We start from the raw sequence: 13,243 nt of genomic DNA, 5'->3' as shown, positions 1-13,243 counted from the left end.
AGAAATGGAGGATGCCTTGGCTCACTTTTATTGGAAAACTATATTTCAAAACCTCTATTTATTCAAAGAATGCTCATGGAAACTTCACATCACAGTCACCAGGGTGCTTGTTAAAAATACAGATTCCAGGCACATTGAATCAGAATCTCTTGGAGTGGAGGTAGGAAATTTGTGTTTTTAACAAGCACCCACAGTGATTATTAAGAGCACTAAAATTCAAGAACCACATTCTAAATTCCCAGATTTCTTTCCAAGTTTGATTTGGGAACTATTAAATGGCTAAGACTGGGAACAAAGGGATCCAAGCAAAATTTAGAAGTTCTGGTGCCTTGCATACCTCCTTACAGAATTAATCATATCTGTGGATTTTTCTGCGCTTAAGGGTATAAACACTACAGATGGCTCACTGATTTTTTAAATGTTTTGCTTAATCTGTCTAAATGTGAAACAAAAAAGAGAATGCCTTATTATAATGTCCAAGCCTTCAGAAAAAGTATCTATTTAAAGGCATGAAGAGAATTTAACGGTAATGAGTGATTATTTCTTTCCCAGGTAAGACAGCATAAGAACTCGTTTGAGTTGACCATGTTCTGAGTGAAAGAGCATAGGATTTAGAGGACAACTTTAAGCAAATAAGTTAGCTTTCCTGAGATCCATTTTCTTCATCTGCTAAGAGAATTTGAGGATTACATAGGGCCACCACATTGCACGACTTACATTATAGTCTATGTGCAGTGCACAACTTGAACATCTGTGCATAGAAGTCCTATAAGTGAGTGAACCAATGTGTGTGAAAGCTTTCTATATACTGTAGGGATAGTTAGGGATTCTTACACAAGGTGGTGATGGGATGGAAAAAGAAAACTTTATCTGGGTCTATAAAACAAGAACCTGAGAAAGAGATTGTATAGATATAAAATTGTTTGATTGAAGCTATTGCTCAGGCTCAGTAAGACAGATGATCAGCCCGAAAACATACATGTGTGCACAGGAAGACATCCACATACATACAAACACACACATTGTAGAAGATACTTTAGATCCTCTACCCATATTTTGAATGCACTCTGTTTTCTTCTGGAAAATCCCTTATTTCTATTTTTGGACAGACCTACTGCTCCTCCAATCTCTGGAAATGTGGTCTGGTAGGGCTCCATATTTGGCTACAAGGATGGAAAGCATAACCCATGCCTTAGCCAATCAGCACACCACCTTCCCTTGGGGAGAAGGAGAAGAGTATATGACCCAAGCTGGACCAGTCAGAGTCATCTCAATACTTGCACAAGTGCTCCTGCCTTTCCTCTGCTGGACTTGAAGTCAAGTGGGATGAGGCAGCGGCTATTGATGTCATTTGATACTAGGAAGATTAAGCCTGGAGCTTCTCAGGAATGAGGGAACAACTTGGAATTTGAGGTCTGGATCCTGCCATGCCTGAGGCAGACTTTTCAGCTATGTAAACCTGTCAGTTCCCTTTTATGTTTCTGCTTAGGCCAGTCTGAGTTGTTTCACTGTAACTTGCAACCTCATGAAATAAATACCATGCACAGCAACCAAACCCATTGTTTGACTAATTTATACCAAGGTTTTACTTTATCTGCTGTTTGCCTGTCTGCTAGCTTTTATTGCATTGATACATCAAGTTTAACTATGGTGAATATAATTTATCATCCAAACCAGGACACTTTGAGAGTGAAAAGGGTACTATTTATACCTATGTCAGGACAAAATCATAGACCAAGGCAAATCAGACATATGATCACCGTAATTTTGACCAAATTTTGTTAAGTGGTTTTCTTTCCTGTGCTCACCACTGTATTCTCGACACTTAGAACAATGTCCAGCACAACGCTGACACTCAATATTTATTTAGTGAATAAAGCATTTCGAAAACATTTCAGTATACTCATTCACATATTTCTTCAACAAATACTTGAGTACATTTTATATGCCAATCATTATTCTAGGCATTGAAGGTACAGATGCGAGCAAGATAGAGACAGTCCTGTCCTCCTGGAGTTTTCATTCTTGGGGAGAGAGACCAGACCATACACAAGTATGCAAATAAGTACTTTCTGGTAAGAGTATGTGCTGTGGGCAAAATGAAACAGAGGGGCACCTGGGGAAAGAAAGACATTGTCAGGTAGTATGATCAGGGAATATCTCTGTTAAAAGTTGACATTTGAACTGAAACCTAGTCAACCAGGCAAAGAGCAAAAGGGGATCCCTACATCAAAGATTAGTTCTTTGTTCACTACTCTGCACTGCTCTCCAGCTCACAACATGACCCACACGGTCGTACAGTGCTCAGTACTCCAGTGGATCAACCTTGAGGAGGTGCCAAACTGGGTGAGGAAAGAAAGCATAGACCCAAGCATGGAATGGGTGCCATAAGCGTCTCAGGATGGGAGAAGGTAGAGCATCCTGGGATTGAGGGTGGGCAAACAGGGAAGGGCTTTACAGAGGACAAAGAAATAATTAGGATTAGAGCGTAGAGCAGTGGTTCAAGGCTCTGGGATCAAGCTCTGATATCAGGTCCTGGGTTTAAATCTGACCTCTTGTGCTAATTTGCTCTGTGACCTTGCGCAGATAATCTTGTGAGATTCACTATCTTATCTGTAAGACTGGGATAATAATAGTATTCCAACATGTACTCAGGGCTTAGCACAGCATCTGAGAAACATTAAGTGTTCAGTAAATATTAGCCATTATTATTAAATAGTGAGGAGAGAGAACAACAGTTTAAATATGTTCAGGAATACAAAAAGAAATAAGATGCTGGCCTGGCCCTTCAGGAATCTCATTGTGTACTCATAAGAATGGGAGTTCTCAAATATGCTCATACTGAATGCCAGCTCTCTGAAGGCTTGATGGCAGTGTTCTACCATGAAACCAAATAATGGTAATTTTTTCCAATTAACTGGAAAAAAATTAGTTTAAGATCACATTTTTTTTCCAATTTCAAGGTTTCTTCCCAGATATATTTTTCTTAAACTTTGGACATCTGCTACCTAAAGTACTGGCAGTTGAAAAAAATAAGTGAACAAGCAGCAGACAAATATTACCAGAACAACTCAGAAACAGCCAATCGTGTTTAAACCAACAGCTTGTTCTTTTTCATGGACATGTGTGCTCAAAGTTGTGGTTTTTAAATCATACACTTATTGTCATATTGTCTGGAAGTAAAACTGGTCCTAGTGCATGTCCCAGAGTTAAATATCTCAGTATTTCATGGTGTTCTTCAAAGAGTGTCATGCCTTCCAGATGATCTCCCTCCTAAATAAGGTTGAGAATCACTCCATAGAAAAGTTCAAAGCTATTGACAGAATGTTCCCAATTCATGCTCCCATCCTCCTAGGAGCTGGGAAGTGGAATATGGCGGAGGTGCAAGAGTGGCAAAAAAAATAAATCAATAAGAGAAGGAGCCTAAGATACTGTGATGTCCTTGAAGAAGAAAGTGAAATCCAGGAGATGGTTGATGATTTACCATGGCCACTGAGGAAGTTGACAAAGGAACTAAAACCAAGAATGCCGTCTCAGGGACTAAGTTCATACGGGTCTCTGCTGTGTGCATAAAGATCACTGAGCCTCCCCAGAGCAATGATAATAAGCAGTGTGATTTAGGAACTCTGACTGCAACATATTTTGAGGTTTCTAGTCCCAGAGGCACAATAACTAAAAAAGTTTCAAAGCAGCAGGCAGAAAGTGTCTGGTCCTTTTAATAGATGACACCTCAGATGGCCACCAGTTCTCCCATTGCACTCTGCATATCCTTTCAGGCCACAGTGTCTTTGATTACACTGGAAAGTCATCTCCATCAGTTATGAGTGGTGCCCAGCTCAAATGCTGCTTATTCCATAAAGTCTTTGGTTGGAATCTCTCCCTACTCCAAGTATCTTTAGTGATGGCTTTTGCCTGTTTTCTAGTAAGATCCACATGAAAAATACCTTGATATGATCTTTATTCTTTTTTTGTTGCTGCCACGACAAATTACTACAAATTTAGTGGCTTAAGCAACACAAATGTATTCCCTTACAGTTCTGAAGGTCAAAAGTCCAAAATGAGTTTCATGGGGTTAAAATCAAGTGTTAGGCAGGGCTATGTTTCTTTCTGGAGGCTCTAGGGAAGATTCCGCTTCCTTGACTTTTCTGCTATAGGCTGCCTGCATTCCTCAGTTTATGGCTCCCTTCCTCCATCTTCAAAGCCAGGCACATGACATCTCTCTGACCCTGGTCCATCCACCATCACATCTCCTTTTCTGATCCGAAAAATGGTCCAGTTTTTAAGGATCCATGTGATTACATTGGGCCCACCAGGATAATCCAGGATAATCTCTCAATCTCAATGTCCTTAATTTAGTCACATTTGCAACATCCCTTTGCCATGTAAGGTAACATATTCACTGGTTCTGGGAATTCGGATGTGAACATCTTTTTTATTTATTTATTTTTTTACTATTTGACCAGCACTGTGCTAAAAGCTTTGTTTAGTCTTCACAGCTCTCTAAGCTAGCTGCTGTCATCATCTCAGTTTTCTTTCTTTTGTATTTTTTTTTAATTTTTTGTTTATTGCAGTAACATTGGTTTGTAACATTGTATAAATTTCAGGTGTCCATCATTATACTTCTATTTCTGCATGGATTACACCACGTTCTCGGGATGTGAACATCTTGGAGGAGCCATTATTCTATTTACCACAGTCTGCCTTTGGCCCAAAAGATTCGTGTCTGTTTCACATGCAAAATACATTTACCTCATCCCAAGCTCCCCAAAAGCCTCAACCCATTACAGGATCAACTCAAAGTTTAAAACCCCCTATAAATCAAATCAGCTCAAAGGTCCAAAATCTCAGTACCTAAATCACCCAAATTAGGTAAGAGTGAGGCTCTAGGTATAATCCATCCCAAGTCACAATTCCTCTCCATTTGTAGGCCTGTTAAACTCAAGAAATTAAGTTATATGCTCCCAAAATGCAATGCTAAGAAACACATAAAATGACAATTATAGGTATTCCTATTTAAAAAGGAAAGAAAAAATGGAGGGGAAAAAGGAGTCAAGCAATTTTGAAATCCAGCTAGGAAAATTTCATTAGGTTTCAAGGCCTATGAATAATCCTCTGAGCTTGTGGCTCCTCCCTCTGGGCTCAAGGCTCCCTCCTCTGGGCTTGATGCTTCATTCTCTGAGTTATCTTTGCTTTTTCATAAAAGGTAGCACTTGCTTTCATTTGAGTAGTTTTGTCAGCTTGTTTTCTGCCAGCAGAATGCTGAAAGCTGACAGCCTTCTTTCATACAGTACTTTCAGTACAAGCTGACAGTGTTTCTGATGGTATAAAATTCTCAAAAACGTTGTAGATCTCCTGCATATGTCATGGGGATTCACACACAAGTCCCCTCTGTTCTCAGGTCCTCTGAAACTTACCCAAGATTCAATTTCATCCTTCTATCCCAATAAAAACAGATTCAGCCCAGGGCTGGGACTCATAGTCCCTTCAGGAATGTCCACCATTGTCCATCTCTCTGGCTTTCATTTGGGATATTCCTTTGGGATATTTATTATGGCAGGGGAGAAAAACTATTCTTATACTATCTTTCATTCATAGCATGCTGTTACCCATGTTATAAAATCCATGCTTCATGAGTCCTTGGGGCTCTTTGACTTTTGATACTCAAAGCCAGGGTTTTAGCTTTTTTTTCTTTAGAAGAAAACCACAGCTCTCTCCAAAAACCTGGCTCCTGTAACTGAGAACCTTGGCTATAAATTTTTAAAAGTCTATTCAGCTGCTCAACTGACTGCATCATCCTAGACAGCATATTTAGAGAGTTCTCACTGATTCCTGCCTGTGGTAGAATGACGCTGGACAAAGAAAGCATTCCATCTGTTAATAATCAGATTAATCAGTGAGATATGTTATGTGATTCAATCCTCTTGGTGGGGATTAGTATTCCCATTTACCACTGAAGAAATAGATACACAAAGCATGCACAACTTGCCCAAGTCACGCCACTTAATGAAGTATCTAAGTGTATATTCATAATTCTGTCTAATTTCAAGATGGAACTGGGGCAAGCAATTCTTATAAATGTACCAGCCAGATAAATCTGCCAACCCTCAATTTCCACATTTGTCAAACGAAGACACAGTTCATAATCCCTCATCCACAATTCCAGAATCCAAAAAGCTTTGAAAACTAAGTGTTTTTGGTATTGTTGTTTACAAGTTTGGTGCCAAAACAAGACCTGAACTGACACTTATGCCAGTTTTGTCTCAGTACTTCTATCAGTCATGTGTGTCTCTGCTGCTAGTTGCTATTTTTGTTGCATTTTGGGAGATTTTTGTGACATTTAATTGTACTCTGAAAATATCAAAAAAAAGATAAACGTAGCCGATCAATAATACAGAAGAAGAGAAACAAGTATTATTTTTATCAATAGCAAAGAAAGAGGAGTTATTGCAGAAATTATGGTGTGTCTGTGAGATGACTTACCATAGAATATAATGCGGGAAAAGCCACCATACACAATTTAGTGAAACTGAAAGGCAATTTGTTCATATTTTACAGTGACTATGACAACCAAGAACTACAGAAAAATGAGTGAAACATTGCATTGAGGAAAATATGAAGATCTTTATTTTGTATTTATTAGACTTGAACACAATAAAAAGAATGTATGCCACAGACTTGCTTGCTAATCATGAACCCAGCTATGAATTGAATTGAATTGAATTGAATTGAATTGAATACTTCTTATTCCATGAAGAAGTAAACATTGAAGGTGAATAAGAATATTCAGAAAGTTGGGTGCAGAAACTTAGCAAGTGTCATTGTTAAAATATCTGAAAATCTGTAGTGAAAAAGCTTCTGTTGATCATAAAGCAGCTGAGAATCACATGTATAAATTTGCTGAGATTATATCTGATGAAAATTTTAACTTTTAACAAATTTGCAATTGCTGATGAAACAGCTCTATAGCACTGCAACGTTCCTAGAAAAACCTTAACAATGGCTGATGAGTGATCCCCAGCCAGGTTTTGACACTGAGTCCGGGATGACTGCTTTAGAAGTGCCAATTCTACAGGAAAGATTTAGTAGACGGTGATTGGAAAGAGCCAACTTCCAAGATGTTTAACCAATGTATGCAACTTAGCCGTCATTACTGTGCAAACAGGAAAGTGTGGGTGAGCAGATAAATACCTTCTGACTGATTCAACGCCCGTTTTGCACCCATGGCTTGAGTTCAGTGCAGGCAACCTGGACTGGAAAAAATTGCAGGGTTTTATTTTTCTTGGACACTACTCCACAAATCCCTCTCCTAAATGTCTTGGGGAAAATAATGTTTTCAGCATTTAATTTTCCTCTTGATGTCACAATCGGTGATACAGCTTTGTTGGTGAAGAAATTTTACACTCCATGGAGGACAAGCAGAAATTCCTCTCCACCTTTTGTTTTCCTTTAGCTGTATGCACGATGCAGTTAACAGAGACCTAGGAGTCTGAGACATGCTAAAAGAGTTGAGGTTGCTATTTCTGCAGCAGCTAATACTTAGAACAATATTGATACATTAACATTGACAAGTGCTTAGCACAGGTTTCAGACTATATGGATGTTTGAAAATGAACCTGCAGATGAAGACTTTGAAGATTTTATCAATAGTGAGAATAGGATCATACCAAACTTTATGGATGACAGTAAAACTTCATCAGCTGAACAAAAATAAACTAGAAGAAATTGACATAGAAGCACTGAACACTGACACTATCGTGCACTCCTATAGTGATAGGAAAATTGTAGAAATGATGTTGAATACAGGGAAGCATGAGCTCAGTAGTGACAACAATGATGATGACATGGTGAACCCAGATTAAAAGTTTCCATAGATGACTGAGTATTTATCCAAAAAACTTGAAATCAACAATTCAAAGAGACTTATGCACCCCTGTGTTCATTGCAGCATTATTCACAATAGCCAAGAAGTGAAAGCAACCCAAGTGCCCATCAACTGGTGATTGGATAAAGAAGATGTGGTATCTATATATATAATGGAATGCTACTTAGCCATAAAAAAGACAAAATCATCCCATTCCCAACAACCTGATTGGATCTGGAGGGTATTATGTTAAGTGAAATAAGCCAGACAGAGAAAGACAAATACTGTACGATTTCATTCCTGTGTGGAAGGTAAACTAACACATGGACAAAGAGAACAGATTAGCAGTTGCTAGAGGGGAAGGGAGTTGGGGGTTGGCCATAAGGGGTACAGGGTCACATTTATATGGTGACTGACAGATAACAATGTACTGAAATTTCACAATGTTATAAACTATTATGACCTCAATAATATTTTTTAAAAATTCCCATAGATGACAGATTAACAAAAATCCCGGGAACAAGGCTGTAACTCAACAGGGAATGAAGAACTTCCTCCTTCACCCTATTCCTCCCCACTGATGATAGGTTTCCTGAAGACACACACACACCTGATGAGGTGGGATTTTTATCTTGTGGGAAATCTGCAGAGTTCACTTGACTTGTGAATTATCTCTATTGACTCAAATTATTTCTACAACTTTATACCTACATGAAGGCATTAGGGGATGTGAGATATAGAGTGCGTGGAAAATGGGACATGGAATATTCCTAAAATAAATATCTGGAGAGGAATATAGTGCAGAAGCAAAGGCACAGGTTCTTGAGCCACACCGCCTAAGTTTGAATCCTGGCTTGACCACTTGCTCGCTGTGTGACATTGGGCAACGAATTTCACCTCTCTGGACGCCATTTCCTTATCTGTAAAATGAAGGTAATAATAGAAACTATGTCACTGGGTTATTGTGAGAGTTGATGAGTTTAAACTACTTAGGACAGTGCCTGGCACATAATAAACACTAGAGAAATGAAAGCTATTATTATCATCCTCTTGAGAAGATGATATTGAGACAAGTGCTTCACACATGGGAGAGACTTCAAAATATTAAAATAAAGAATGAATAAATGAGTGGTCTATATTCCTCTCCAGACACTATCTTACCCTTTCATTCGACTTTTACCAACAGTCGAGCTAATCCTCTTTTCACCTCTATGCTCATCTCAGCTCACCCAAGTCAGTGGCCATGAACATGACCCCCAAAAAAGCAGTCGACATAAAGGTATTTTAAAATGATAGTACCCACAATTAATGTAAGTGTATGAAATGGCCACTCATCAAACATTGCTGATAGCAGTATAAACTGATGGAAGAAGTGCTTGTATAAATATATGCAAGGATTTATGTAAAATGACATTCACTTCCTCTAAGGGTTATAGGAGACTGGTCCGGCTGAAGCCTGAGGGCTATTTATTGAACATCTGCAAATTCCAAATATAGTTAAGGATGCTCTATATTAATTTTACCACTGTAAGTTACAAAAGCTCTGCAAGAAAGGTTTTATTATCTGAGTTTTAAAAATAAGTAAACCAGAAAACACAACAGTTGACTTAGTTTCCCATAGTCAGACTCCTGGTAAGTGAAAGAGCCTAAACTTGAATCTAGGTCTGTTTGATACCAAAGTTGAGTTCATTCTAATGTGCCATTCTGCTCTGTGGCACACCATACACATGGTTGTTACTGTTATTATTATCCCAACCTGTGACTCTGTCACTCAATGATTCTAGGGCTATCCCTCTAATTTTCACAAATGTCCTGCTCACCCCTCTATCTGAAAGTTAACTCTTTAAAGACGCCTCAGGATCATGATAAGTGGGTTGTTGGAGGCTCATTTGCCTATTTTCTCATTTCTTGCCCTTTCCTTGCTCTTCTCTGATCTTTGCAAACTGCACATCGTGGCCTCCCTTGCCCACTAGTTTCACAGTAGTTTTGCCCAATGGAAAACACTGGGAAGAAATCTGGAGGTTAGAGGAGAGAAGTCAGAATACTTCTCCCCTGATCTTGGAGAGGTGACTCCAGCATGGCTGTAATTCCTCCATAGTCCAGCATCCTCCAGGCAATGCCCCTCCCCTTGGTTCCAGCAATCGCTAGTTGGTCCCTCCTCCAAGAGTACAGTTCCTGCCAGGGGACACCAGGTCTTGGGTTTTGGCCATACTCTTTCCTCTCCTAGTCTCAGCCCCAGGGATAGTGGCGATTTCCTACAATTGTTAATCTCTGAGTTGCCTCACCTTCCCGTTTTCCCTCTCTACACATCTCTTTGACTAGATCCTTCAACTGACTACCTGGCACGATCCTGTTTTTCTGACTGGCTACTGACTCCTGCAGAATGATAGAATGCTAATTGTGACATAGGTAGGTTTCTGGGGGTTCTCACACAGATTTTCCTGGGAGCTGAAGAATTGATGACAAAGAAGAAAGCACGGGGCTGGAATCCAGAGTCTGGATTCCAGTTCCTGAGCCAAACGAGCTGCTGTGACTTTGGACACATCATTTCCCCTCTCTGGGTCTCAGTTTCCTCAACTGGAAAATGGACACATTGACACTTTCTGGTCCTATGAGATTTAATCTCTAGTCCTGGGTCTGTAGTTCTCAGAGGCGTCACTGTACCTTTGCAAGCAATACCTGCACTGCCCTCGTGAACTTCTGGGACATTTCCATCTTCTGCACCCACCTACAAGGCAACAGATGGAGGTGCCCTGGGCTCCTGGAGTCTCCATAGCTGAAGCAGTCTTGCTCCTGCCCTTCTTTTTCCACCCCAAGTAGAGGCCTCATGTCCTGCACACCCACTTGCTTCCTGCCTATTATCCTCAGTTCCCCTTAGGGAACTAGTTTTTTGAAGGGAGACGTGTTGCCAGGAAGTTTCCTGGTCTCTTTGCTGCGAGTCATGGAACAACCATCGTGTAACATCACTCAATAACACCTTGTGAACAGTGGGAACCGGTGATTTTTGCCGTAAAGATTTTTCACTCAGGATTCAACTAACTGGTTGTGATAATTAGCAGAAATGTAGCTCTCTATCGCTCACTTGGGAGCAGACTAACTAGAATATTATAGGCGCTACTCCTACCCAATGCCACACACATGCAAGTCCAGCAGGCATCTTTATTGGCATGTGGGTTCTGTCCGCTACGCTAAAGCCATAATTTTTCTAAGCCCCACTTCAGTTTCATAGACGCTTCCTACGAGGCCCCCAGGTTAGGCCCAGCAGCTACAGAGAGGCCCAAGACATGGACCTGCCCTTGAGGAGACCCCAGAGAACAGTCTTAATCTATTTTTTAAACCATGCCCTCTTTGTATAATCATAAACCTCTCTTTTCTTTCCTAATTTGACATTTCAAATTAAACTATGAAGTAGATAAAGCCAATACTAAGATATTATACGTTTTTTCATAAAATGAAGTCAAAGAAAGTATATGCTTTTTCAAACCTGGCTATCTTCATCTCCCAGGAACTATGATAGAGCTCCCTGGGGTAACTTCATCACCCCTATGCATACATGGTTGAGAATCATAGATCTGGAAGGAAGGGACTATATCAGATCTTTCAGCATAAAAGATAAGTGCTTCCCCTTGGGCTTTCTCAATCTGGATGCACAGAGGAACCATGAGGCAGCGAAGACAGATAACTCAGCTTTGTGGCTGGGCAGACCTGGGTCCACTTTCCAGCAGTTCTGCTCTTGAGGACCTGTATCACCTAAGGCAAGTTGTCCAACCCCTCAGCTCCCAGTTTTCATGTTTTCAAAAGGAAGAAAATAACAAACATCCACCTGACAGGTTTGTTGTGAGGATTAAACGAGATATGTGAACTGACATAGGAGACAGCTAACACATCAAGGCTTTTCTACATGCAGGGACTGTGTCAAGTGTTTTACCAGGTCATCTCCTCCTTGCAATAACCCTATCAGGTAGCTGCTGCTATCCAATTTTACATAAGGGAAAATTGTGGCTTCAAGAAATTAAGTCCCTCGACCAAAGTTCTCAAGTTATTAAATGACAGAGAAGGGACTGAGACCCAGATTTGTCAGACCTCATGAGAGTGTTTTGGACCATTAGGTTATATGCTTCCCAATATGCATGTTAGCTTTCTTCCCTTTGTCAGCGATATTAACTACTTATACTAAGACCCACCACAACACTATTATTTCTACAATGGCAGGTGTCTTAGTCTGCTCGGTCCACCATAAAAAAATACCATAGACTGAGTGACTCAAACAACAGTTCATTTTCTCAAGTTCTGGAGGCTAGAAGTCTAAGATGAAGATTCTAGCCAATTTGGTTTCTGGTGAGAGCTCTCCTCCTGGCTTGCAGAGAGCCACCTTCTTGCTCTGTCCTCACATGGCCTTTCCTCAATGTGTTCATGGGGAGAGAGAGAGCCCTGGTGTCTTTTCTTATTAGGACCCCAATCCTATCAAATCAGGGCTCCACTGTTATGACCTCATTTAACCTTAATTACTTCCTTAGAGATCCCTTCTCCAAATACAGCCACACTGGAGGTTAGGGCTTCAATATATGAATTTGCAGGGGACACAAACATTTGGTACATAACAGCAAAGATATTAGATTTGTTCACCATTCTATCCCCTGTGCTTACAACTGTCTGGCATAGAGTTGGCACTCAGCAAATATTGGTTGAATAAATGAATGAGTTAATAAATGAATGAACACAAAGTGAACTTGAATTAATATAGGACACTGATTATAAACCTTTTCACCAGCAGAGATTCATTTTATTAATTTCTTCCCATGGGTCTTGTGCTTCGATAAATTTTGTCTTCCAAGCTGAGACTAGTAACAAATTGGTTTTTCCCATGTTTAATTAATCAAAGACAGATAAATTGCTAACCAGTACTTCTAATCAGCATGAAATACATAAGCTCTGTAACCAGCCTGAGTCGTTTAATTCCAGGCTAAAACAGATACAGTGACCTCTTAGCTTAGGTGTCCTTACTGCAAGCAAATGAATGATTACTACTAAGTTTTAAAAATTCCAAAACCAGCTTATGAACCTGTAGGGATCTGGGAACTCCAGTTTGGGAAACACTTCCCTAATGTGACCTATGTCATACAACAAAATGGCATCTTATCAAAGGCTTGGGTTCCAATGTGAGCAATTAAGAAAAGACATGGATTTGGTCAAAATTATCTTTGAAAATCCATTAAATCACCCAGATTCAAGGTTTTTCTATACTGTCTTCTGCAGCAATGTGTCTATAAATTTGCAGTGTATGCAGTAATATGCAGCACATTATCAAGTATATTTGTTCCAACCATAATTGAGTATTATGGTATGTAATTATGTATAATTGAATATCCAGTATACATGTAT

This window comes from Diceros bicornis, chromosome 21 (genome assembly GCF_020826845.1).
Source record: "Diceros bicornis minor isolate mBicDic1 chromosome 21, mDicBic1.mat.cur, whole genome shotgun sequence".
In the NCBI taxonomy this organism is placed as follows: Eukaryota; Metazoa; Chordata; class Mammalia; order Perissodactyla; family Rhinocerotidae; genus Diceros; species Diceros bicornis.
Note: the sequence above shows the minus strand (reverse complement) of the source record.